The 27,261-nt window shown below is 61.9% G+C and overlaps 1 long non-coding RNA gene across 1 annotated transcript; it reads right to left on the bottom strand.

Annotated features, from left to right (window-relative positions):
* Window positions 1–3,847: 3,847 nt before the first annotated feature.
* LOC135418391 (uncharacterized) lies at window positions 3,848–4,653 on the bottom strand. The gene is made up of 2 exons (XR_010432421.1): window positions 4,615–4,653; window positions 3,848–4,193 (listed from the first exon to the last, which is right to left on the bottom strand). It is a non-coding gene; the product is annotated as an uncharacterized LOC135418391 (long non-coding RNA).
* Window positions 4,654–27,261: the final 22,608 nt, after the last annotated feature.

The raw sequence follows: 27,261 nt of genomic DNA, 5'->3' as shown, positions 1-27,261 counted from the left end.
TCTGGGTGAATGAGAAGAAAACTTAAGTAGCACATCTGAAAAGTCAGTGGGTGCCTTCACAGGCATTTAGGGGGCTCCTGGACACTGCTTTCCACCCATACTACCTCAAAAAACCCCTAGCAATTCCTAACTGGCACCCCAGCCCTCACTCTATCTGTGGGCTGTAACCCCCCACTGACTACTTGCAAACCTGAGTGTCTGTAACATCTTCAACACAGAGCAGCTTCACCTGAGGACTGGATAACACTGGTGAAAAAATGCCAAACTGCAGTTGAGATGATCAGGAAATCCCAAAATATGCAAGGCTCCTAAGGAAAAGAAAAAGAGATAACCAATTATAAAAGCAGCTTAGCAACACCAAGTTATTAAATTTAAAAACCCTGCATGTGAGTGTAATCCTCTTCATTACCATATACAGCTCTGCTTCTTTGGATACCAAAGCTGATGCTTTAATAAAGCAGGAATAGCTTGAGAAGTGCCATTAAATGAAAGAAAGGGAGAGCTCTTATCCCATTGAAGCCTGCCTGCTGAATGACTTCCCTGACCAAAGGCTGGGGTTAATATACCCCTGGTCGTGCCCACCTCCCTTCCCTTGAGGCCCCGGGAGAAAGGGAGCAGCCCAATCCAAGACAGTATAAAGGCTCTGGGAGCAGCAGCACCTGTTTTGCATCTCTGACTTAAAATCAGGATAGGTAAAGAGCCTGACAGAGAAAAGGACTCCTAACGTGAGCAGGTATTATAGTTGGTATTAGATTTAGGGTTGGTATTGGATTCGGGTAGGGGCTGGAGCGGAGGGACTGGAGCAGAATGGCGGGAGTTAGCGGGGCGGCGGGGGCTGCGGCGCCGGGAAGGGCAGCGGCGCGGCGCGGGCTGCGGCGCCGGGAAGGGCAGCGGCGCGGCGGGGGCTGCGGCGCCGGGAAGGGCAGCGGCGCGGCGCGGGCTGCGGCGCCGGGAAGGGCAGCGGCGCGGCGGGGGCTGCGGCGCCGGGAAGGGCAGCGGCGCGGCGCGGGCTGCGGCGCCGGGAAGGGCAGCGGCGCGGCGCGGGCTGCGGCGCCGGGAAGGGCAGCGGCGCGGCGCGGGCTGCGGCGCCGGGAAGGGCAGCGGCGCGGCGGGGGCTGCGGCGCCGGGAAGGGGAGCGGCGCGGCGCGGGCTGCGGCGCCGGGAAGGGGAGCGGCGCGGCGCGGGCTGCGGCGCCGGGAAGGGGAGCGGCGCGGCGCGGGCTGCGGCGCCGGGAAGGGGAGCGGCGCGGCGCGGGCTGCGGCGCCGGGAAGGGGAGCGGCGCGGCGCGGGCTGCGGCGCCGGGAAGGGGAGCGGCGCGGCGGCGGCGGCTGCGGCGCCGGGAAGGGGAGCGGCGCGGCGCGGGCTGGGGCAGCGCGGCGTGGCCGCGTCCTACCTGCGGGACAAAGGTGAGCCTGGCGGTACCGGAACGAGGCGCGGAGGGGGCCGCAAGGAGCCCCGGGGCTGCCGGGACCCTCCCGCGCTGCTGGGCTGAGCTCCCGGGGTGCTTCGCGATGGGGGATGTGGAGTGAGGTAATAACGAGAATCAGGAAGTGCTTCCACGGACCCGCGCCCGGTTCGGTGGCTGTGCCGAGGTTTGAACCGGGAAAGAGCCGCTGTCCTGCGGTGAGGACCGGGGAAAATAGCCTTAAAATGAGAGTGGAGAGCTCTGCACAGAGGAAATAAAACTCACTGGGTTTAGTAGCTAAAATATCAGGGGAAATTACTGTCTGGTTACGGCAGTAAGCTTCCCACAGCAGTTTCAGGTGCCTACCTTTGGAGACCAGCCCCAAAGTAGAAACTCCTCTCGACTGCTCCTGAGAGAGGCAATTGGAACTTTAGGTGCTGAGGAAAGCGATTTCCTCTCCTAAGTCCTGGTTCACCTGCCCGAGCACCTACAGTGTTTATATTCCACCTCACTCTCTGCTTTGCACGTTTGTATCAATAAAAAAAACTTCCAAGGTCTTCCTCTAGTCTGAGCTGCATCTTTTCTGCACCCCAACACTCTCCCACCTGTCCACGTGCGCTGCTCCCCTCTCCTGCACTGCTTCCTGGAACAGGGCTCATCCCTCGGCACCTTCCTCAAGCGATAATCCGGGTACATCAGGTGCTTCCCCGAGCCCCTGCGAGACGCTCTCACCATCACTGCTTGAGAGATTCCCTGGGATCGACTGCTCTCCTGCAGAAGCTCCCCATAAAAAGGGCCCCACCGAGCACGGCCCGCCCCTTGTCACCCTCACTGCCCACACCTGGGGCTGTCCCGCCTCTTTGTCAGCCTCACTGCCCACACCTGGGGCTGTCCCGCATGGGAGGGGAGAGAGGGACGGGTGGAGCCACAGGCGGCCGCGCCCGCCCGCCGCGCCCAGCTTACCCCGGGGACGATTTCCGTCGGATCTGCCGCCGTGGGTCGCTCCCGGGGGGGAAGGCGGCGGCGCAGCCCCGATAGCATCTCCAGGGCACGGCGGGGGCGGGAGCGGGAGCGGGAGCGGAGCGGGGCGAGCGGGCGGCGCGGCGTGGGCGCCTGAGGTCCTCGCGCGCCGCGGCGCCGAGACGGGGGCTGCCCTCGCCGGTGCCTGCCGCCGCCCACGAACCTGCCGCCCGCGCCCGGCGCCGCCGAGCGCCCCGCCCCGTCCCCACAGCGGGAAGCGGCGCGGCGAGACGGCGCTGCGGGCGCGGGGCGGGGGTCCGGGTCGCGGCGGAGGTCAGGCAACAGGATAGACACCTCTCTAAAGCGAGGGGGCCTCTCGCCGCCATCTTTAGTGTGGCCTCGGCTAAGTTCCGGTTTTGGCGGCGCCATCTTGAGTGTGGCGTCGGGGCAAACTTCCGGGCAGGGGCCGCCATTTTTAGTGTGGTCGTTCCGGTCCTGGCGGCGCCATCTTTACTGTGGGCTTGGCGGACTTCTGGGACGGGGCCTTGGAGGACTTCCGGTCGCTCTCTACTTCCGGGGACCGGGTTTACCCAAATTAGCGTCCCTCCTCGCTAATTTCTGCGCTTTCACCCCAAAAAATCTTCATGTTATTCCCCCCACACACACCCCGGGAGGGACGGGAGACCGCGAGTCCCGCCCTGCCGCCGGAACCGGCCCTTAACTCGACCAGGGAGCGCTGCACCGGCACGAGAGCCACCGCGCATGCGTCGCCGGTCCCTCTCCTGGCTGCCCTCAGTTACCACGTGATCGCCGGCGTCTTTCCAACGACTGCGCACGCGCCGGCGTCGCCACCTTGGCTCCCCCCCCCACCCCGCCGCCCGACCGCCCGGCTTCGCTTTCTTACTGCGGCTCCCCCTCCACTTTTTCGGCTCTCTGGGGTTCCCTCACCCACATTTTGGGGTCCCCTTCTCACATTTGAGGGGTGATGACCCCGCAATTTACGGTTCGGGGGGGGGGGGGGAGGAGAGGAAACGGGGTGCCCAAGAAGGGGTTTCTTTTTTTCTTTTTTTTTTTTCTCTTTTATTTCATTTTCATTTTATTTCCTTTTTAGGTTTTTTGCCTTTTTTTTAATTTTCTTTTGTTTTTTATATTTCCTTTTTTTATTTCGTTTATTTTTTATTCTCTTTATTTTTCATCTTCTCTCCCAGTGCTCCCCAACAACCCTCAGTAACACCCGGTGCTCCCCAGTGCACCCCAGTAACACCCAGTGCTCCTCAACAACCCCCAGTAACACCCAGTGCTCCCCAACAAACTCCCGTAGCACCCAGTGCTCCCCAAAAATTGACCCCAAACCGACCCAAATCATCCCAAAAGCTGACCCAAAACTGACCCCAATCATCCCAAAAGCTGACCCAAAACTGACCCAAATCACCCCAAACAGTGACCCCAAACTGACCCCAAAAAATGACCCAAATCATCCCAAAAACTGACCCAAAACTCTGCATTTATTTGGCATCATTTCCTCTCAAAAACAACATCTCCGATTTAGTTGATTGCTAAAGCCATCATTTTAAAATCATCTCAGGAATCAAAAGGGACTGGAAAACACACAGAAATCATTCCTGCACCCACCAAATCATTAGGAATTGGAACCCGATTCCCTCATCTCTCTCCTTGTTCTTCTTGCCTGGAAAACCTGATGATCCCTGCTGGCTATTTTCAGGCTGCTTTTCTTCCACAGCTCCTTTCCTCCCGGCTGAAACCTCCTGGCATATTCAGGGCTTATCTGGAGGGGAGCCCCTCTGAAGTATTTCCTCTCGTGGCAATTCTGTGGGATGAAGAAGTAAAAAAAGCACATCAAGAGCTCCTTCTCCCCCCTTCCTTTGCAAACACCCTCCCAGTTTGTCCTTGGCAGCTCCATCCCCCCGGCACCCGCACCCGACGCTTCGGCTCCGCTGGCAAAGGGACAGCAAGTGCACAAGCAAGTTCAGTGCTGGGCAGGGGCTCCCTGGGGAACGGCACTTCAGTGCTTTAGTCCGTGGCCTTTCCTGCTGCCCTCCCTCCTGGAGGCAGAGGATGACCCGGCCCTTGTTTCTCCCACGCTCGCAGACCCAGGTCCTGCTCCCTTGGCCCCACTTTTCTTAGCAGACCCGGCATCATTTCCCAGGGTCCCCAGGAAACTTCTGCACTTGACCCATTGCTAAGTGCAGAGCACAGGGCAAGGGAAGGACAAATTTCTTGGCACCCACCCCCTGGAATTTTCCTTCTCCGCAGCACGCTCCCGTTCCTGCTCCTTCTCCCAGCACCTCAGAGAATGTCCTTTTCACCCAGGTCCTGCTTACCGTCGTCCAACAAAACACGCTGACAACATTTTTCAGGATGCCAGTGGAGAGATATTAGAGCACACTGCACAGGGAAGCTGAGCCTGCCCCATCCCTGCAAGTGTTCCAGGCCAGGCTGGATGGGACTCGGAGCATCCAGCTGAGGATGAGAGGGGAAGGTGTCCCTGCCCACGGAAGGCAGGATGGCCTTTGAAGGTCCCCTTCAAACCAAATCGCTCTGGGATTCCCCTCCAAAATCACTACCCAAGAGACACAGCAATCAAAGCAGAGGGACTGCACTCCCAGCTTTTCTTACCTGCAGGCACACACAGCACAGCACGTTGGACATAAAAGCCCCGGGGTTAGTCCTGCCAGAGGCATCCGGCACAGTGTCCACGGCGACCGAAGGGAAAGAGGGAGCCTGGGAACACGGAGTAAAAGACACCTTAATTAGGGATCACAGGGGAGGGAATTGGGATGGGCCTGAGGACAGTGGGAAGGGACTGGGATGGAACTGGGCAAACTGGGGAAGGACTGGGTTGCACTGCAGGAGGACACTTGGGAAGGAATGGGTGCGCTGGCTTGCACTGAGAGAAGTGGGAAGGGACTGGGATGAGAGTGGGGGCACTGGGGTGGGACTGGGAGCACTGGTGGCACTGGGCTAGGACTGGGGGAACTGGGGAGGGAGCAGGGAGGGACTGCGAGGGGGCTGGGAAGGGAACTGGGATGGTACTGGAATGGGAATGGGATGCATGGAAGAAAGGAGCGGAATGCACTGCGGAAGGACTGGGAGCAACGGGAAAGCCACTGCAGGGACTGGGATTGGATGGGGAGGGACTGCAAGAGGACTGTGACAGGACTGGGGAGTGGGCCTGGGATGGGACTGGGATGCACAGGGGAAAAGAACCGGGATGCCCTGGGGAGGGACTGAGGTCACGGGAGGGCTGGGGATGGGTCAGGGGCACTGGGAAGGGAACTGGGATGGGACTGGATGTTCTAGGAAGGGAGTGGGATGCATCGGGGAAAAGGACTGGCATGCACTGGGAGGGACTGGGGCAGTGGGGAGGGATGGGGATGGGACTGGGGACACTGGAGAGGGACTGGGGGCACTGGGGGGATTTGGGCTGGGAGTGGGGACACTGGGGTGGGACTGAGATTTTCGGGCGGGTGAGGGGGACTGGGAGCAGTGGGATGGGACTGGGGGTCATTGGGGAGGGACTGGGATGGGACTGGGAGCACTGGGAAAGGGACTGCAGGGACTGGGATAGGACTGGGAAGGGACTGCAAGGGGACTGTGAGAGGACTGGGGAGGGGACTGGAGAGCGTGCCTGGGATGGGCCTGAGAATCTCTGGGGAGAGACTGGGACCACTGGGATGGGACTGCTGTCACTGGGATGGGATGCAGTTGTACTGGGAAGGGACTGGGGAGGGACTGGGAATCACTTAGGAGGGACCGGGATGGGACTAGGCAAACTGGGGAAGGACTGGATTGCACTGCGAGAGCACACTTGGGAGGGAAAGGAGGTGGTGGGTTGCAGTGGGGGAAGTGGGGAGAGACTGGGATGAGAGTGGGGGCACTGGGGTGGGACTGGGAGGACAGGTGGCACTGGGCTAGGACTGGGGGAACTGGGGAGGGAGCAGGGAGGGACTGCGAAGTGACTGGGATGGGAATGGGATGCACAGGGAAAAGGAGCACAATGAACTGGGGAGGGACTGGGATGGGACTGGGGACACTTCAAGGGAGTTGGATGCACTGGGCTGAGACTAGGGGCACTGGAGCGGGACTGGGGGGAGTAGGGAGGGACTGGGATGGGACTGAGGGCACTGGAGATGGACTGGGGAGAACTGGGCTGGCACTGGGGGCGCTGGAGTGCAACTGGGATTCTCAAGGGAGGGACTGGGGGAAGTGGGATGGGACAGGGGTCATTGGGGAGGGATTGGGGACAGTGGGACTACAGGCACTGGGATGGGACTGAGCTGCGCTGGGTGGGCACAGGGATGGGACTGAGGCCACTGGGGAGGGAACTGGGATGGGACTGGGAGCACTGGGAAAGGGACTGGGAAGGGACTGCAAGAGGACTGTGACAGGACTGGGGAGTGGGCCTGGGATGGGACTGGGATGCACAGGGGGAAAGAACCGGGATGCCCTGGGGAGGGACTGAGGTCACGGGAGGGCTGGGGATGGGTCAGGGGCACTGGGGAGGGAACTGGGATGGGACTTGGATGTTCTAGGGAGGGAGTGGGATGCATCGGGGAGAAGGACTGGCATGCACTGGGAGGGACTGGGGGCAGTGGGGAGGGATGGGGATGGGACTGGGGACACTGGAGAGGGACTGGGGGCACTGGGGGGATTTGGGCTGGGAGTGGGGACACTGGGGTGGGACTGAGATTTTCGGGGGGGTGAGGGGGACTGGGAGCAGTGGGATGGGACTGGGGGTCATTGGAGAGAGACTGGGATGGAACTGGGAGCACTGGGAAAGGGACTGCAGGGACTGGGATAGGACTGGGAAGGGACTGCAAGGGGACTGTGAGAGGACTGGGGAGGGGTCTGGAGAGTGTGCCTGGGATGGGCCTGAGAATCTCTGGGGAGAGACTGGGACCACTGGGATGGGACTGCTGTCACTGGGATGGGATGCAGTTGTACTGGGAAGGGACTGGGGAGGGACTGGGAATCACTTAGGAGGGACTGGGATGGGACTAGGCAAACTGGGGAAGGACTGGATTGCACTGCGAGAGCACACTTGGGAGGGAAAGGAGGTGGTGGGTTGCAGTGGGGGAAGTGGGGAGAGACTGGGATGAGAGTGGGGGCACTGGGGTGGGACTGGGAGGACAGGTGGCACTGGGCTAGGACTGGGGGAACTGGGGAGGGAGCAGGGAGGGACTGCGAGGGGGCTAGGAAGGGAACTGGGATGGTACTGGAATGGGAATGGCATGCATGGGAGAAAGGAGCGGAATGCACAGGGGAGGAACTGGGAGCAACGGGAAAGCCACTGCAGGGACTGGGATTGGACTGGGGAGGGACTGCAAGAGGACTGTGACAGGACTGGGGAGTGGGCCTGGGACAGGACTGGGATGCACAGGGGGAAAGAACCGGGATGCCCTGGGGAGGGACTGAGGTCACGGGAGGCCTGGGGATGGGTCAGGGGCACTGGGGAGGGAACTGGGGATGGGACTTGGATGTTCTAGGGAGGGGGTGGGATGCATCAGGGAAAAGGACTGGCATGCACTGGGAGGGACTGGGGCAGTGGGGAGGGATGGGGGCACTGGGGGGATTTGGGCTGGGAGTGGGGACACTGGGGTGGGACTGAGATTTTCGGCGGGGGGGGGGGGACTGGGAGCAGTGGGATGGGACTGGGGGTCATTGGGGAGGGACTGGGGAACCGTGGGACTGGGGGCACTGGAATAGGAGTGAGATGCACTGGGGAGGGACTGGGCCGGGACTGAGGGCACTGGAGAGGCCCTGGGGGCACTTGGGGGAACTGGGCTGGGACGGGGATTCTCTGGGGAGGGACTGGAGGCACTGGGATAGGACTGAGAGGCAGTGGGGAGGCACTAGGGCACACTGGGCCACCACTGGGATGGGACTGGGATCACTGGGGAGGGAATTGGGATGGGCCTCAGGGCAGTGGGAAGGGACTGGGATGGAACTGGGTAAACTGGGGAAGGACTGGGTTGCACTGCAGGAGGACACTTGGGAAGGAATGGGTGCGCTGGCTTGCACTGAGAGAAGTTGCAAGGGACTGGGATGAGAGTGGGGGCACTGGGGTGGGACTGGGAGCACTGGTGGCACTGGGCTAGGACTGGGGGAACTGGGGAGGGAGCAGGGAGGGACTGCGAAGTGACTGGGATGGGAATGGGATGCACAGGGAAAAGGAGCACAACGCATTGGGGAGGGACTGGGGGCAGTGGGGAGGGACTGGGATGGGACTGAGGGCACTGGAGATGCTCCCTGTCTCACCCCAGTGCCCCCATTCTCATCCCAGTCCCTTTCCACTTCTCTCAGTGCAAGCCAGTGCACCCATTCCTTCCCAAGTGTCCTCCTGCAGTGCAACCCAGTCTTTCCCCAGTTTGCCCAGTCCCATCCCAGTCCCTTCCCACTGCCCTCAGGCCCATCCCAATTCCCTCCCCGGTGATTCCAGTCCTATCCCAGTGGTGGCCCAGTGTGTCCTAGTGCCTCCCCACTGCCTCTCAGTCCTATCCCAGTGCCTCCAGTCCCTCCCCAGAGAATCCCCGTCCCAGCCCAGTTCCCCCAAGCGTCCCGAGGGCCTCTTCAGTGCCCTCAATTGTACTGGGAAGGGACTGGGGAGGGACTGGGAATCACTTAGGAGGGACTGGGATGGGACTAGGCAAACTGGGGAAGGACTGGGTTGCACTGCAAAAGGACACTTGGGAGGGAAAGGAGGTGGTGGGTTGCAGTGGGGGAAGTGGGGAGAGACTGGGATGGGAGTGGGGGCACTGGGGTGGGACTGGGAGGACAGGTGGCATTGGGCTAGGACTGGGGGAACTGGGGAGGAAGCAGGGAGGGACTGCGAGGGGGCTGGGAAGGGAACTGGGATGGTACTGGAATGGGAATGGGATGCATGGGAGAAAGGAGCGGAATGCACTGGGGAGGGACTGGGAGCAACGGGAAAGCCACTGCAGGGACTGGGATTGGACTGGGAAGGGACTGCAAGAGGACTGTGACAGGACTGGGGAGTGGGCCTGGGATGGGACTGGGATGCACAGGGGAAAAGAACCGGGATGCCCTGGGGAGGGACTGAGGTCACGGGAGGGCTGGGGATGCGTCAGGGGCACTGGGGAGGGAACTGGGATGGGACTTGGATGCTCTAGGGAGGGAGTGAGATGCATCGGGGAAAAGGACTGGCATGCACTGGGAGGGACTGGGGCAGTGGGGAGGGATGGGGATGGGACTGGGGACGCTGGAGAGGGACTGGGGGCACTGGGGGGATTTGGGCTGGGAGTGGGGACACTGGGGTGGGACTGAGATTTTCGGGGGGGTGAGGGGGACTGGGAGCACTGGGATGGGACTGGGGGTCATTGGGGAGGGACTGGGATGGGACTGGGGGCACTGGGATAGGAGTGAGATGCACTGGGGAGGGACTGGGCCGGGACTGAGGGCACTGGAGAGGCCCTGGGGGCACTTGGGGTACTGGGCTGGGACGGGGATTCTCTGGGGAGGGACTGGAGGCACTGGGATAGGACTGAGAGGCAGTGGGGAGGCACTAGGGCACACTGGGTCACCACTGGGATGGGACTGGGATCACTGGGGAGGGAATTGGGATGGGCCTCAGGGCAGTGGGAAGGGACTGGGATGGAACTGGGCAAACTGGGGAAGGACTGGGTTGCACTGCAGGAGGACACTTGGGAAGGAATGGGTGCGCTGGCTTGCACTGAGATAAGTGGGAAGGGACTGGGATGAGAGTGGGGGCACTGGGGTGGGACTGGGAGCACTGGTGGCACTGGGCTAGGACTGGGGGAACTGGGGAGGGAGCAGGGAGGGACTGCGAAGTGACTGGGATGGGAATGGGATGCACAGGGAAAAGGAGCACAATGAACTGGGGAGGGACTGGGATGGGACTGGGGACACTTCAAGGGAGTTGGATGCACTGGGCTGAGACTAGGGGCACTGGAGCGGGACTGGGGGGAGTAGGGAGGGACTGGGATGGGACTGAGGGCACTGGAGATGGACTGGGGAGAACTGGGCTGGCACTGGGGGCGCTGGAGTGCAACTGGGATTCTCAAGGGAGGGACTGGGGGAAGTGGGATGGGACAGGGGTCATTGGGGAGGGATTGGGGACAGTGGGACTACAGGCACTGGGATGGGACTGAGCTGCGCTGGGTGGGCACAGGGATGGGACTGAGGTCACTGGGGAGGGAACTGGGATGGGACTGGGAGCACTGGGAAAGGGACTGGGAAGGGACTGCAAGAGGACTGTGACAGGACTGGGGAGTGGGCCTGGGACGGGACTGGGATGCACAGGGGGAAAGAACCGGGATGCCCTGGGGAGGGACTGAGGTCACGGGAGGGCTGGGGATGGGTCAGGGGCACTGGGGAGGGAACTGGGATGGGACTTGGATGTTCTAGGGAGGGAGTGGGATGCATCGGGGAAAAGGACTGGCATGCACTGGGAGGGACTGGGGCAGTGGGGAGGGATGGGGGCACTGGGGGGATTTGGGCTGGGAGTGGGGACACTGGGGTGGGACTGAGATTTTCGGGGGGGGGGGGACTGGGAGCAGTGGGATGGGACTGGGGGTCATTGGGGAGGGACTGGGGAACCGTGGGACTGGGGGCACTGGGATAGGAGTGAGATGCACTGGGGAGGGACTGGGCCGGGACTGAGGGCACTGGAGAGGCCCTGGGGGCACTTGGGGAACTGGGCTGGGACGAGGATTCTCTGGGGAGGGACTGGAGGCACTGGGATAGGACTGAGAGGCAGTGGGGAGGCACTAGGGCACACTGGGTCACCACTGGGATGGGACTGGGATCACTGGGGAGGGAATTGGGATGGGCCTCAGGGCAGTGGGAAGGGACTGGGATGGAACTGGGCAAACTGGGGAAGGACTGAGCTGCACTGCAGGAGGACACTTGGGAAGGAATGGGTGCGCTGGCTTGCACTGAGAGAAGTTGCAAGGGACTGGGATGAGAGTGGGGGCACTGGGGTGGGACTGGGAGCACTGGTGGCACTGGGCTAGGACTGGGGGAACTGGGGAGGGAGCAGGGAGGGACTGCGAAGTGACTGGGATGGGAATGGGATGCACAGGGAAAAGGAGCACAACGCATTGGGGACGGACTGGGGGCAGTGGGGAGGGACTGGGATGGGACTGAGGGCACTGGAGATGCTCCCTGTCTCACCCCAGTGCCCCCATTCTCATCCCAGTCCCTTCCCACTTCTCTCAGTGCAAGCCAGTGCACCCATTCCTTCCCAAGTGTCCTCCTGCAGTGCAACCCAGTCTTTCCCCAGTTTGCCCAGTCCCATCCCAGTCCCTTCCCACTGCCCTCAGGCCCATCCCAATTCCCTCCCCGGTGATTCCAGTCCTATCCCAGTGGTGGCCCAGTGTGTCCTAGTGCCTCCCCACTGCCTCTCAGTCCTATCCCAGTGCCTCCAGTCCCTCCCCAGAGAATCCCCGTCCCAGCCCAGTTCCCCCAAGCGTCCCGAGGGCCTCTTCAGTGCCCTCAATTGTACTGGGAAGGGACTGGGGAGGGACTGGGAATCACTTAGGAGGGACTGGGATGGGACTAGGCAAACTGGGGAAGGACTGGGTTGCACTGCAAAAGGACACTTGGGAGGGAAAGGAGGTGGTGGGTTGCAGTGGGGGAAGTGGGGAGAGACTGGGATGGGAGTGGGGGCACTGGGGTGGGACTGGGAGGACAGGTGGCATTGGGCTAGGACTGGGGGAACTGGGGAGGGAGCAGGGAGGGACTGCGAGGGGGCTGGGAAGGGAACTGGGATGGTACTGGAATGGGAATGGGATGCATGGGAGAAAGGAGCGGAATGCACTGGGGAGGGACTGGGAGCAACGGGAAAGCCACTGCAGGGACTGGGATTGGACTGGGAAGGGACTGCAAGAGGACTGTGACAGGACTGGGGAGTGGGCCTGGGATGGGACTGGGATGCACAGGGGAAAAGAACCGGGATGCCCTGGGGAGGGACTGAGGTCACGGGAGGGCTGGGGATGGGTCAGGGGCACTGGGGAGGGAACTGGGATGGGACTTGGATGTTCTAGGGAGGGAGTGGGATGCATCGGGGAAAAGGACTGGCATGCACTGGGAGGGACTGGGGCAGTGGGGAGGGATGGGGCACTGGGGGGATTTGGGCTGGGAGTGAAAACACTGGGGTGGGACTGAGATTTTCGGGGGGTGGGGGGGGGGACTGGGAGCAGTGGGATGGGACTGGGGGTCATTGGGGAGGGACTGGGATGGGACTGGGGGCACTGGGATAGGAGTGAGATGCACTGGGGAGGGACTGGGCCGGGACTGAGGGCACTGGAGAGGCCCTGGGGGCACTTGGGGTACTGGGCTGGGACGGGGATTCTCTGGGGAGGGACTGGAGGCACTGGGATAGGACTGAGAGGCAGTGGGGAGGCACTAGGGCACACTGGGTCACCACTGGGATGGGACTGGGATCACTGGGGAGGGAATTGGGATGGGCCTCAGGGCAGTGGGATGGGACTGGGATGGAACTGGGCGAACTGGGGAAGGACTGGGTTGCACTGCAGGAGGACACTTGGGAAGGAATGGGTGCGCTGGCTTGCACTGAGAGAAGTTGCAAGGGACTGGGATGAGAGTGGGGGCACTGGGGTGGGACTGGGAGCACTGGTGGCACTGGGCTAGGACTGGGGGAACTGGGGAGGGAGCAGGGAGGGACTGCGAAGTGACTGGGATGGGAATGGGATGCACAGGGAAAAGGAGCACAATGAACTGGGGAGGGACTGGGATGGGACTGGGGACACTTCAAGGGAGTTGGATGCACTGGACTGAGACTAGGGGCACTGGAGCGGGACTGGGGGGAGTAGGGAGGGACTGGGATGGGACTGAGGGCACTGGAGATGGACTGGGGAGAACTGGGCTGGCACTGGGGGCGCTGGAGTGCAACTGGGATTCTCAAGGGAGGGACTGGGGGAAGTGGGATGGGACAGGGGTCATTGGGGAGGGATTGGGGACAGTGGGACTACAGGCACTGGGATGGGACTGAGCTGCGCTGGGTGGGCACAGGGATGGGACTGAGGCCACTGGGGAGGGAACTGGGATGGGACTGGGAGCACTGGGAAAGGGACTGGGAAGGGACTGCAAGAGGACTGTGACAGGACTGGGGAGTGGGCCTGGGACGGGACTGGGATGCACAGGGGGAAAGAACCGGGATGCCCTGGGGAGGGACTGAGGTCACGGGAGGGCTGGGGATGGGTCAGGGGCACTGGGGAGGGAACTGGGATGGGACTTGGATGCTCTAGGGAGGGAGTGGGATGCATCGGGGAAAAGGACTGGCATGCACTGGGAGGGACTGGGGCAGTGGGGAGGGATGGGGGCACTGGGGGGATTTGGGCTGGGAGTGGGGACACTGGGGTGGGACTGAGATTTTCGGGGGGGGGGGGGACTGGGAGCAGTGGGATGGGACTGGGGGTCATTGGGGAGGGACTGGGGAACCGTGGGACTGGGGGCACTGGGATAGGAGTGAGATGCACTGGGGAGGGACTGGGCCGGGACTGAGGGCACTGGAGAGGCCCTGGGGGCACTTGGGGAACTGGGCTGGGACGGGGATTCTCTGGGGAGGGACTGGAGGCACTGGGATAGGACTGAGAGGCACTGGGGAGGCACTAGGGCACACTGGGTCACCACTGGGATGGGACTGGGATCACTGGGGAGGGAATTGGGATGGGCCTCAGGGCAGTGGGAAGGGACTGGGATGGAACTGGGCAAACTGGGGAAGGACTGGGTTGCACTGCAGGAGGACACTTGGGAAGGAATGGGTGCGCTGGCTTGCACTGAGATAAGTGGGAAGGGACTGGGATGAGAGTGGGGGCACTGGGGTGGGACTGGGAGCACTGGTGGCACTGGGCTAGGACTGGGGGAACTGGGGAGGGAGCAGGGAGGGACTGCGAAGTGACTGGGATGGGAATGGGATGCACAGGGAAAAGGAGCACAACGCATTGGGGAGGGACTGGGGGCAGTGGGGAGGGACTGGGATGGGACTGAGGGCACTGGAGATGCTCCCTGTCTCACCCCAGTGCCCCCATTCTCATCCCAGTCCCTTCCCACTTCTCTCAGTGCAAGCCAGTGCACCCATTCCTTCCCAAGTGTCCTCCTGCAGTGCAACCCAGTCTTTCCCCAGTTTGCCCAGTCCCATCCCAGTCCCTTCCCACTGCCCTCAGGCCCATCCCAATTCCCTCCCCGGTGATTCCAGTCCTATCCCAGTGGTGGCCCAGTGTGTCCTAGTGCCTCCCCACTGCCTCTCAGTCCTATCCCAGTGCCTCCAGTCCCTCCCCAGAGAATCCCCGTCCCAGCCCAGTTCCCCCAAGCGTCCCGAGGGCCTCTTCAGTGCCCTCAATTGTACTGGGAAGGGACTGGGGAGGGACTGGGAATCACTTAGGAGGGACTGGGATGGGACTAGGCAAACTGGGGAAGGACTGGGTTGCACTGCAAAAGGACACTTGGGAGGGAAAGGAGGTGGTGGGTTGCAGTGGGGGAAGTGGGGAGAGACTGGGATGGGAGTGGGGGCACTGGGGTGGGACTGGGAGGACAGGTGGCATTGGGCTAGGACTGGGGGAACTGGGGAGGGAGCAGGGAGGGACTGCGAGGGGGCTGGGAAGGGAACTGGGATGGTACGGGAATGGGAATGGGATACATGGGAGAAAGGAGCGGAATGCACTGGGGAGGGACTGGGAGCAACGGGAAAGCCACTGCAGGGACTGGGATTGGACTGGGAAGGGACTGCAAGAGGACTGTGACAGGACTGGGGAGTGGGCCTGGGATGGGACTGGGATGCACAGGGGAAAAGAACCGGGATGCCCTGGGGAGGGACTGAGGTCACGGGAGGGCTGGGGATGGGTCAGGGGCACTGGGGAGGGAACTGGGATGGGACTTGGATGCTCTAGGGAGGGAGTGAGATGCATCGGGGAAAAGGACTGGCATGAACTGGGGGCAGTGGGGAGGGATGGGGATGGGACTGGGGACGCTGGAGAGGGACTGGGGGCACTGGGGGGATTTGGGCTGGGAGTGGGGACACTGGGGTGGGACTGAGATTTTCGGGGGGGTGAGGGGGACTGGGAGCACTGGGATGGGACTGGGGGTCATTGGGGAGGGACTGGGATGGGACTGGGGGCACTGGGATAGGAGTGAGATGCACTGGGGAGGGACTGGGCCGGGACTGAGGGCACTGGAGAGGCCCTGGGGGCACTTGGGGTACTGGGCTGGGACGGGGATTCTCTGGAGAGGGACTGGAGGCACTGGGATGGGACTGAGAGGCACTGGGGACACACTGTGGCACCATTGGGATGGGACTGGGATCACTGGGGAGGGAATTGGGATGGGCCTCAGGGCAGTGGGATGGGACTGGGATGGAACTGGGCGAACTGGGGAAGGACTGGGTTGCACTGCAGGAGGACACTTGGGAAGGAATGGGTGCGCTGGCTTGCACTGAGAGAAGTTGCAAGGGACTGGGATGAGAGTGGGGGCACTGGGGTGGGACTGGGAGCACTGGTGGCACTGGGCTAGAACTGGGGGAACTGGGGAGGGAGCAGGGAGGGATGCGAAGTGACTGGGATGGGAATGGGATGCACAGGGAAAAGGAGCACAATGAACTGGGGAGGGACTGGGATGGGACTGGGGACACTTCAAGGGAGTTGGATGCACTGGGCTGAGACTAGGGGCACTGGAGCGGGACTTGGGGGAGTAGGGAGGGACTGGGATGGGACTGAGGGCACTGGAGATGGACTGGGGAGAACTGGGCTGGCACTGGGGGCGCTGGAGTGCAACTGGGATTCTCAAGGGAGGGACTGGGGGAAGTGGGATGGGACAGGGGTCATTGGGGAGGGATTGGGGACAGTGGGACTACAGGCACTGGGATGGGACTGAGCTGCGCTGGGTGGGCACAGGGATGGGACTGAGGCCGCTGGGGAGGGAACTGGGATGGGACTGGGAGCACTGGGAAAGGGACTGGGAAGGGACTGCAAGAGGACTGTGACAGGACTGGGGAGTGGGCCTGGGACGGGACTGGGATGCACAGGGGGAAAGAACCGGGATGCCCTGGGGAGGGACTGAGGTCACGGGAGGGCTGGGGATGGGTCAGGGGCACTGGGGAGGGAACTGGGATGGGACTTGGATGTTCTAGGGAGGGAGTGGGATGCATCAGGGAAAAGGACTGGCATGCACTGGGAGGGACTGGGGCAGTGGGGAGGGATGGGGGCACTGGGGGGATTTGGGCTGGGAGTGGGGACACTGGGGTGGGACAGAAATTTTCGGGGGGGTGAGGGGGACTGGGAGCAGTGGGATGGGACTGGGGGTCATTGGTGAGAGACTGGGATGGAACTGGGAGCACTGGGAAAGGGACTGCAGGGACTGGGATAGGACTGGGAAGGGACTGCAAGGGGACTGTGAGAGGACTGGGGAGGGGTCTGGAGAGTGTGCCTGGGATGGGCCTGAGAATCTCTGGAGAGAGTGGGACCACTGGGATGGGACTGCTGTCACTGGGATGGGATGCAGTTGTACTGGGAAGGGACTGGGGAGGGACTGGGAATCACTTAGGAGGGACTGGGATGGGACTAGGCAAACTGGGGAAGGTCTGGATTGCACTGCGAGAGCACACTTGGGAGGGAAAGGAGGTGGTGGGTTGCAGTGGGGGAAGTGGGGAGAGACTGGGATGGGAGTGGGGGCACTGGGGTGGGACTGGGAGGACAGGTGGCACTGGACTAGGGGAACTGGGGAGGGAGCAGGGAGGGACTGCGAGGGGGCTAGGAAGGGAACTGGGATGGTACTGGAATGGGAATGGGATGCATGGGAGAAAGGAGCGGAATGCACTGGGGAGGAACTGGGAGCAACGGGAAAGCCACTGCAGGGACTGGGATTGGACTGGGGAGGGACTGCAAGAGGACTGTGACAGGACTGGGGAGTGGGCCTGGGACAGGACTGGGATGCACAGGGGGAAAGAACCGGGATGCCCTGGGGAGGGACTGAGGTCACGGGAGGCCTGGGGATGGGTCAGGGGCACTGGGGAGGGAACTGGGATGGGACTTGGATGCTCTAGGGAGGGGGTGGGATGCATCAGGGAAAAGGACTGGCATGAACTGGGGGCAGTGGGGAGGGATGGGGATGGGACTGGGGACACTGGAGAGGGACTGTGGGCACTGGGGGGATTTGGGCTGGGAGTGGGGACACTGGGGTGGGACTGAGATTTTCGGGGGGCGGGGGGGGGGGACTGGGAGCAGTGGGATGGGACTGGGGGTCATTGGGGAGGGACTGGGGAACCGTGGGACTGGGGGCACTGGGATAGGAGTGAGATGCACTGGGGAGGGACTGGGCCGGGACTGAGGGCACTGGAGAGGCCCTGGGGGCACTTGGGGGAACTGGGCTGGGACGGGGATTCTCTGGGGAGGGACTGGAGGCACTGGGATAGGACTGAGAGGCAGTGGGGAGGCACTAGGGCACACTGGGTCACCACTGGGATGGGACTGGGATCACTGGGGAGGGAATTGGGATGGGCCTCAGGGCAGTGGGATGGGACTGGGATGGAACTGGGCAAACTGGGGAAGGACTGAGCTGCACTGCAGGAGGACACTTGGGAAGGAATGGGTGCGCTGGCTTGCACTGAGAGAAGTTGCAAGGGACTGGGATGAGAGTGGGGGCACTGGGGTGGGACTGGGAGCACTGGTGGCACTGGGCTAGGACTGGGGGAACTGGGGAGGGAGCAGGGAGGGACTGCGAAGTGACTGGGATGGGAATGGGATGCACAGGGAAAAGGAGCACAATGAACTGGGGAGGGACTGGGATGGGACTGGGGACACTTCAAGGGAGTTGGATGCACTGGGCTGAGACTAGGGGCACTGGAGCGGGACTGGGGGGAGTAGGGAGGGACTGGGATGGGACTGAGGGCACTGGAGATGGACTGGGGAGAACTGGGCTGGCACTGGGGGCGCTGGAGTGCAACTGGGATTCTCAAGGGAGGGACTGGGGGAAGTGGGATGGGACAGGGGTCATTGGGGAGGGATTGGGGACAGTGGGACTACAGGCACTGGGATGGGACTGAGCTGCGCTGGGTGGGCACAGGGATGGGACTGAGGTCACTGGGGAGGGAACTGGGATGGGACTGGGAGCACTGGGAAAGGGACTGGGAAGGGACTGCAAGAGGACTGTGACAGGACTGGGGAGTGGGCCTGGGATGGGACTGGGATGCACAGGGGAAAAGAACCGGGATGCCCTGGGGAGGGACTGAGGTCACGGGAGGGCTGGGGATGGGTCAGGGGCACTGGGGAGGGAACTGGGATGGGACTTGGATGTTCTAGGGAGGGAGTGGGATGCATCGGGGAAAAGGACTGGCATGCACTGGGAGGGACTGGGGCAGTGGGGAGGGATGGGGGCACTGGGGGGATTTGGGCTGGGAGTGAGGACACTGGGGTGGGACTGAGATTTTCGGGGGGGGGGGGGGGACTGGGAGCAGTGGGATGGGACTGGGGGTCATTGGGGAGGGACTGGGGAACCGTGGGACTGGGGGCACTGGAATAGGAGTGAGATGCACTGGGGAGGGACTGGGCCGGGACTGAGGGCACTGGAGAGGCCCTGGGGGCACTTGGGGGAACTGGGCTGGGACGGGGATTCTCTGGGGAGGGACTGGAGGCACTGGGATAGGACTGAGAGGCAGTGGGGAGGCACTAGGGCACACTGGGTCACCACTGGGATGGGACTGGGATCACTGGGGAGGGAATTGGGATGGGCCTCAGGGCAGTGGGAAGGGACTGGGATGGAACTGGGCGAACTGGGGAAGGACTGAGCTGCACTGCAGGAGGACACTTGGGAAGGAATGGGTGCGCTGGCTTGCACTGAGAGAAGTTGCAAGGGACTGGGATGAGAGTGGGGGCACTGGGGTGGGACTGGGAGCACTGGTGGCACTGGGCTAGGACTGGGGGAACTGGGGAGGGAGCAGGGAGGGACTGCGAAGTGACTGGGATGGGAATGGGATGCACAGGGAAAAGGAGCACAACGCATTGGGGACGGACTGGGGGCAGTGGGGAGGGACTGGGATGGGACTGAGGGCACTGGAGATGCTCCCTGTCTCACCCCAGTGCCCCCATTCTCATCCCAGTCCCTTCCCACTTCTCTCAGTGCAAGCCAGTGCACCCATTCCTTCCCAAGTGTCCTCCTGCAGTGCAACCCAGTCTTTCACCAGTTTGCCCAGTCCCATCCCAGTCCCTTCCCACTGCCCTCAGGCCCATCCCAATTCCCTCCCCGGTGATTCCAGTCCTATCCCAGTGGTGGCCCAGTGTGTCCTAGTGCCTCCCCAGTGCCTCTCAGTCCTATCCCAGGGCCTCCAGTCCCTCCCCAGAGAATCCCCGTCCCAGCCCAGTTCCCCCAAGCGTCCCGAGGGCCTCTTCAGTGCCCTCAATTGTACTGGGAAGGGACTGGGGAGGGACTGGGAATCACTTAGGAGGGACCGGGATGGGACTAGGCAAACTGGGGAAGGACTGGGTTGCACTGCAAAAGGACACTTGGGAGGGAAAGGAGGTGGTGGGTTGCAGTGGGGGAAGTGGGGAGAGACTGGGATGGGAGTGGGGGCACTGGGGTGGGACTGGGAGGACAGGTGGCATTGGGCTAGGACTGGGGGAACTGGGGAGGGAGCAGGGAGGGACTGCGAGGGGGCTGGGAAGGGAACTGGGATGGTACTGGAATGGGAATGGGATGCATGGGAGAAAGGAGCGGAATGCACTGGGGAGGAACTGGGAGCAACGGGAAAGCCACTGCAGGGACTGGGATTGGACTGGGGAGGGACTGCAAGAGGACTGTGACAGGACTGGGGAGTGGGCCTGGGATGGGACTGGGATGCACAGGGGAAAAGAACCGGGATGCCCTGGGGAGGGACTGAGGTCACGGGAGGGCTGGGGATGGGTCAGGGGCACTGGGGAGGGAACTGGGATGGGACTTGGATGCTCTAGGGAGGGAGTGAGATGCATCGGGGAAAAGGACTGGCAGGCACTGGGAGGGACTGGGGAGGGATGGGGATGGGACTGGGGACACTGGAGAGGGACTGGGGGCACTGGGGGGATTTGGGCTGGGAGTGGGGACACTGGGGTGGGACTGAGATTTTCGGGGGGGTGAGGGGGACTGGGAGCACTGGGATGGGACTGGGGGTCATTGGGGAGGGACTGGGATGGGACTGGGGGCACTGGGATAGGAGTGAGATGCACTGGGGAGGGACTGGGCCGGGACTGAGGGCACTGGAGAGGCCCTGGGGGCACTTGGGGTACTGGGCTGGGACGGGGATTCTCTGGAGAGGGACTGGAGGCACTGGGATAGGACTGAGAGGCACTGGGGACACACTGTGGCACCATTGGGATGGGACTGGGATCACCGGGGAGGGAATTGGGATGGGCCTCAGGGCAGTGGGAAGGGACTGGGATGGAACTGGGCGAACTGGGGAAGGACTGGGTTGCACTGCAGGAGGACACTTGGGAAGGAATGGGTGCGCTGGCTTGCACTGAGAGAAGTTGCAAGGGACTGGGATGAGAATGGGGGCACTGGGGTGGGACTGGGAGCACTGGTGGCACTGGGCTAGGACTGGGGGAACTGGGGAGGGAGCAGGGAGGGACTGCGAAGTGACTGGGATGGGAATGGGATGCACAGGGAAAAGGAGCACAATGAACTGGGGAGGGACTGGGATGGGACTGGGGACACTTCAAGGGAGTTGGATGCACTGGGCTGAGACTAGGGGCACTGGAGCGGGACTGGGGGGAGTAGGGAGGGACTGGGATGGGACTGAGGGCACTGGAGATAGACTGGGGAGAACTGGGCTGGCACTGGGGGCACTGGACTGCAACTGGGATTCTCAGGGGAGGGACTGGGGGAAGTGGGATGGGACAGGGGTCATTGGGAAGGGATTGGGGACAGTGGGACTACAGGCACTGGGATGGGACTGCGATGCACTAGGTGGGCACTGGGATGGGACTGAGGTCACTGGGGAGGGAACTGGGATGGGACTGGGAGCACTGGGAAAGGGACTGCAGGGACTGGGATAGGACTGGGATAGGACTGGGAAGGGACTGCAAGGGGACTGTGAGAGGACTGGGGAGGGGACTGGAGAGCGTGCCTGGGATGGGCCTGAGAATCTCTGGGGAGGGACTGGGACAACTGGGATGGGGCGCAGATGTACTGGGAAGGGACTGGGGAGGGACTGGGATTTGATTGGAAGCACTGGGGAGGGACTAGGCATCATTTAGGAGGGACGGGGATGGGACTGGGGAGGGACTGGGGTCACTGATGATGGCTCTTTAATGCACTTGGGAGGGACTGGGAGCACTGGGATGCAGTGGGGAAGGACTGGAGGTACTTGGATGGGACTGAGAGAAGTAGGATGGCACTGAGGGCACTGGGGAGGTACCAGGGGCACTGGGTTGGGACTGGGCTGGACTGGGGGCACTTGGGAGCAAGTGGGATCACTGGGAAGGGAACTGGGATGGGACTGAGGCCACTGGAGAGGGACTGCAATGGGTTTGAGGCAACTTTGGAAGGACTGGGAGCACTGGGGAGGTTCTGGAGGGAACTGCACAGGGAGCTTGGTTGGACTGAGGGTACTAGGGATGGACTGGGATGGGACTGGGGTGTAGTGGGAGCAATTGGCAAGAAGTGGAGGCACTGGGGAAGGAACAGGGAGGGGACTGGCTGCACTGGGATGGGGTTTGGGGTACTTGGGAGAAACTGGGAAGGACTCAGGAGGGACTGAGGACAGTGGGGAGGGACTGGGGACAGTAGGAAGGGACTGGAAAGGTGAAATTGAAACAGACTCACCTGAGTCACGGTCTAAGAAGTCCTGCTACAGCTCCTGAGTCGGAACAACAGCCAAGGGGCCTCAGCCCAATCCCTGGCCCCTCCTCCCCCTCATTGTTAACACCTGGGCCTTCCCCATAGAACAGCTGACTCTACCCAGTACTCCCAGTTCCCTCCAATGGCTTGCAATAGAATTACTAGACTCCCCAGAGTGCACAAAAATACAATCCCAATCCCACAGTAATTTCTACTCAAAACCAACAGTACCTGACCAAAGCATCCAGTCCATATTCTAGACCCCAGCTCTATCCCAGCCCCTCAGTGATTTTAGCTTGAGACCCACAAGCTTTATTGCACTGCCAGCTCTGCTCTCTCAGCAGCAGCTCCAAATCTTGCAGGATCTTCATATTGGCTCCATCTCTGTGACTTTTCAGCTCCAATCTCACACTCCCATTCCCAGTCCCCCAATTACTCCTCCAGCCCCACAAACCCTAGCCCAATTCAAAACTCACAAACCCAGCACTAGACTAATTTAACCTCTCCTCGCCCAGTCCATGTTCCTGCCCATCAATCACTAGTCCACAGCCACACAGGTTTTTAAACAACGGTGCCAGTCACTATCCGAGCTCCAGACACTCTCCCAGCTCCAGAGATGCAATCCTAGCACTATACTGACTTCAGCCCCAGCCTCCCTGTCCGCATTCCCAATTTACAATCCCAATTCCAACCACACAGGGATTTTAGCAACGGTGCCACAGGCCCTATGTCACAGTGATTGCTTTGATTACTGCCCAAGTGTTACTGTCCCCAGCCCAGAACCCATCCCTACCCCAGCCCCTCAGTGATTTCAGCTCGAGACCCACAAGCTTTATTGCACTGCCAGCTGTGCTCTCTCAGCAGTAGCTCTGCATCTTGCCAGCGCCGCCACGGGAAGCTGCTCCAGGTTCTCACTGCAGGATCTTCAGCTTGGCTCCAGCTCTGTGACTTTCCAGCTCCACCCTCACACTCCCAAACCCAGTCCCCCAGGTGCTCCTCCAGCCCCAAAATTCCTATCCCAATTCCAAAATCACAAGCCCAGCCCTATACGAATTTCAGCTCTACCCGCCCAGTCCACATTCCCAATTTACAATCCCATTTCCAGCTGCATAGAGATTTCAGCAACGGTGCCACAGGCCCTATCACCTCCCCACGCGGATTCCTGCCCAAGTGTTACAGTCCCAAGCCCAAACCCTGTCCCTACCCCAGCCCCTCAGTGATTTCAGCTCGAGACCCACAAGCTTTATTGCACTGCCAGCTCTGCTCTCTCAGCAGTAGCTCTGCATCTTGCCAGCGCTGCCACGGGAAGCTGCTCCAGGTTCTCACTGCAGGATCTTCAGCTTGGCTCCAGCTCTGTGACTTTCCAGCTCCACCCTCACACTCCCAGTCCTAGTCCCCCAGGTGCTCCTCCAGCCCCAAAATTCCTATCCCAATACCAAAGACACAAGCACAGCACTAGACTGATTTCAGCTCTCCCACCCAATCCACGTTCCCACCCATCAATCCCTATATCAGACACACAGCCATTGCAGCGACGGTGCCACAGGCCCTATCTCACAGTGATTGCTCTGATTACTGCCCCAAGTGTTACAGTCCCAAGCCCACACCCTGTCCCTACCCCAGCCCCTCAGTGATTTCAGCTCGAGACCCACAAGCTTTATTGCACTGCCAGCTCTGCTCTCTCAGCAGTAGCTCTGCATCTTGCCAGCGCCGCCACGGGAAGCTGCTCCAGGTTCTCACTGCAGGATCTTCAGCTTGGCTCCAGCTCTGCCACTTTCCAGCTCCACCCTCGCACTCCCAGTCCCAGTCCCCCAGGTGCTCCTCCAGCTCCACAAACCCGATCCCAATTCAAAAATCACAAGCCCAGCACTATACTGACTTCAGCTCTACCCACCCAATCCACGTTCCCGCCCATTAATCCCTATTCCACAGCCACTCAGGGATTTCAGCGAACATGCCACAGGCCCTATCTGAGCTCCAGACACCCTCCCAGCTCCACAGATGCAATCCTAGCACTATGCTGATTTCAGCCCCAGCCTCTCAGTCCACATTCCCAATTATAATCCCAATTCCACAGCCACACAGAGATTTCAGCAACGGTGCCACAGGCCCTATCTCCTCCCAACACGGATTCCTGCCCAAGTGTTACTGTCCCAAGCCCAAACCCTGTCCCTACCCCAGCCCCTCAGTGATTTCAGCTCGAGACCCACAAGCTTTATTGCACTGCCAGCTCTGCTCTCTCAGCAGTAGCTCTGCATCTTGCCAGCGCCGCCTCAGGAAGCTGCTCCAGGTTCTCACTGCAGGATCTTCAGCTTGGTTCCAGCTCTGTGACTTTCCAGCTCCACCCTCACACTCCCAGTCCTAGTCCCCCAGGTGCTCCTCCAGCCCCACAAACCCGATCCCAATTCAAAAATCACAAGCCCAGCCCTATACTGACTTCAGCTCTACCCACCCAATCCACGTTCCCACCCATCAATCCCTATATCAGACACACAGCCATTGCAGCGACGTTGCCACATGCCCTATCTCACAGTGATTGCTCTGATTACTGCCCCAAGTATTACAGTCCCAAGCCCAAACCCTGTCCCTACCCCAGCCCCTCAGTGATTTCAGCTCGAGACCCACAAGCTTTATTGCACTGCCAGCTCTGCTCTCTCAGCAGTAGCTCTGCATCTTGCCAGCGCCGCCTCGGGAAGCTGCTCCAGGTTCTCACTGCAGGATCTTCAGCTTGGCTCCAGCTCTGCGACTTTCCAGCTCCAACTTCACATTCCCAATCCCAGTCCCCCAGGTACTCCTCCAACCCCACAAACCCGATCCCAACTCCAAAGGCCAGATCTTTGCCCTAGACTGATTTCAGCTCTTCCCCCCCAGTCCATGTTCCTGCCCATCAATCCCTATTCCACAGACACACAGATGTTTGAGCGACGGTGCCAGTCCCTGTCTCAATCCTACAGTGATTTCTACTGCAGTGCCACAGTCCCTATCCCTGCTCAACAGTCCCTTTCCGAGCACCACTCTCCCTATCCCATACCCAGACCCACAACCTTTATTTCTCTGCCAGCTCTGCTGTCAGCTCCCGGTAAAGCTGCTGCACGTTCCAATCCTAGCATCTTTCTTTTTTAAAGGTCTGAGTTTTCCACCCCAGCTCTCAAGCCCACATTCCAGGCCAGGCCTGACTATTTTTATCCCAGCTCCATCCCTGCAGTACTTATGCCAGGTCCATGCTCCCTAATCCAGCCCCACCCTTGTTCTGCCCACAGTCCTACCGTCTTTATGTCTCCACCAGCTCTGCTGCCTGAGCTCCACGTTCTCAGCTTTCTGCTGCCTCTGCCTCAGCTTTCTGCTGCCTCTGCCTAAATCTGCTCCTGGGTATCTCTGCAGGCCCGGGCTGTTGACAAGGTCACAAATCAGTCTTTGTCGTTCACTTAAATATCTCTAGGAGCTGTCCCACCCATCCCAACGGGAACAGCAACAAAACAATAGAATAAACAATCAAGTAGTCAAAGATGAAAATAAAAGTAAAATAAAATTATAATAGAATGAAACATCTTTTATTACTTTTCTTTGTAACAATACTTTCAATACCAGCCCCACTGAGAGGCTGCATCCTAGTCCTTCTGGTTCGGGGGAGCACCCCTGAGCATGGGCTGCTCCCCCACTGAGCACTGACCAAAGCTGGCCGGCACAGCTGCCCGGGACACCGCCTGCCCAACGCCCTGCCTCGGCAGCTGTGGGGGACCGACCCCGGCTCCCCCTGGATCGGCAGCCGAGGGGGTGCTGCCCCATGGCTCCCCACCACTCCCTGGAGCGGCAGCCGCGAGGGTCCCACCCTGGCTCACCGCCGCTCCTCGGCCCGGCGGCCGCGCCGATCCCGGGCCGGCTCCCGCCGCTCCAGCGCCGCCCCCAGCCCCGCCGCCGAACTGCCCCCAGGGCCCCCCGCCCACGCCGTTTATAGCCCGCGGCCCGCACGGCCCCGCCCCCCTCGTGCCAGCCCAGCCAATCCCAGCGTCCGGCAGCGTCCGGCCCCGCCAATCCCCGCCTGCCCGTTCCCGCCCTGCCCGTCCCCAAGAACCCCGCTGTCCCCTCAGGCCCCGCTCCCAGGGGCTGCTCCGCTTCCGCCCGCTGCCCGCCTCCCTCCCCTTCTCCCGGGAGAACTCCGGGACGGGACGGGACCGCGGACCTCCCACCCGCCCTTTCAACAGCGCCTGCGGGCACCGCGGCAGCGCAGGCGCGGCTCCGCCGGATCCCGAAGCAAAGGCGCCGAGACCGGCGCCTGAGGGGAACGCGGGGGACGAGGTGGAGAGGGGGGCGGCTCCGCGCCGCGGCTGAGCGAGCAGAGCTTGCCCGACCGCGGCCCCGTTGAAAGGGCCGCTGCCGCTCCCGCCCCCTCCCCGCCTCCCGGAAGAACTCCCAGACGGGACGTGAGCGCGGAGCTGTGCCACCCGCCCTCCCTGGTCCCAACAGGGCCTGTCGGGGGCTGCGGCAGCGCAGGCGCGGCTCCGAAAGCAAAGGCGCCGGCACCTACAGCGCCTGAGGGGAACGTGGGGAAGGGGGGCGGCGCCGCGCCGCGGCTGAGCGGGCACAGCTTACGGGACCGCGGCCCCATTGAAAGGGCAGGCTACGATTGGACGGAGCGGAGAAAAGCGGGCTGGGAGTGGCGGGCCGGGATCGGACCTGCACGTCGGGAGCGGCAGCCGCGGGAGTCCCGCCCCAGCTCACCGCCGATCTCGTCCCGGCTCCCGCTGCTCCAGCGCCGCTTCCACCTCCGCCGCCGAACTGCCCCCAGGGCCCCCCGCCCACGCCGTTTATAGCCCGCGGCCCGCACGGCCCCGCCCCCCTCGTGCCAGCCCAGCCAATCCCAGCGTCCGGCAGCGTCCGGCCCCGCCAATCCCCGCCTGCCCGTTCCCGCCCTGCCCGTCCCCAAGAACCCCGCTGTCCCCTCAGGCCCCGCTCCCAGGGGCTGCTCCGCTTCCGCCCGCTGCCCGCCTCCCTCCCCTTCTCCCGGGAGAACTCCGGGACGGGACGGGACCGCGGACCTCCCACCCGCCCTCCCAACAGCGCCTGCGGGCACCGCG

This window comes from Pseudopipra pipra, chromosome 8 (genome assembly GCF_036250125.1).
Source record: "Pseudopipra pipra isolate bDixPip1 chromosome 8, bDixPip1.hap1, whole genome shotgun sequence".
NCBI lineage: Eukaryota > Metazoa > Chordata > Aves > Passeriformes > Pipridae > Pseudopipra > Pseudopipra pipra.
Note: the sequence above shows the minus strand (reverse complement) of the source record. Positions and strands in the feature narration are given on the sequence as shown.